Consider the following 992-nt stretch of genomic DNA (forward strand, 5'->3'; position numbering starts at 1 on the left):
GGCTCTCTAAGTGAAGCTCCCATGGCGCCATTTCAATGCTACGAAGCCATCACCCGCCGTTAGCCTCCCATTGACTCCCATTCATTTTGACGTCACTTTGACAGTGAATAACTTTCCATATGATGTGTTTAAAGACTCTATTTGTCCGTTGTTTATTTTTTAAATCATAGCAAATAAACTTCAATGTTATGAAATTCTACAAAAACAAACAATTTCTCAGTTTTTTTCCTCGCCTTTTATCAGGGCTGTTATCATTTCTTCTTCTGAGGTTTTGTTTACTTTTTTTTTTTTTTTTTAACAAAACCAAACATTCGGTGAAAGAAATAATTCATTTTACCTGAAGAACAATTGTATGACATCCATGTTATTTTCAGGCAATTTAGTTGAAAGAAAGCCAAGTTCCTGATATTAAAAATAAAAAAAGGACTACATGAGGGTTAGCTTCACGCTAGCTAACCGCTGATGTTAGCTGCTAGCTGCTAGCTACTAGTCATTAGCCCCATCAGTTTTGGGGAACGCTGCTGACTTTACGTCCACGTGACAAGCTTTACGGCACACACACATCCCTCTGATCACATATAATAGACATATGATCATATATCATAAGATATAACATGGATGCATTAATAGAACACGTGGTGAATTACAACCTACTGTATATCCATTATTACTGTACTGGGCCTTGGGAAACCATCATGGAGGGGGCGCAGTCTCAAGGGTCTGCCACACACTGTCCATTATTACATTACATGTTATTACACACACACACACACACACACACACACACACACACACACCAACACTCACACACGCTCTCACACACACACGGTCATTGCTGTGGTTTGGGTTAAAAATAGGTATGTTAAATTAAGTTAAATAAGTCCTAAGGTTGAACTTCCACACACACGCATACACACACTCACATGCACATGCACACACACACAAACACACACGTACACACACTCACTTTTTTTCCCTTTTTTACGTTCTTC

Source organism: Etheostoma cragini, chromosome 8 (genome assembly GCF_013103735.1).
Source record: "Etheostoma cragini isolate CJK2018 chromosome 8, CSU_Ecrag_1.0, whole genome shotgun sequence".
Taxonomy (NCBI): Eukaryota; Metazoa; Chordata; class Actinopteri; order Perciformes; family Percidae; genus Etheostoma; species Etheostoma cragini.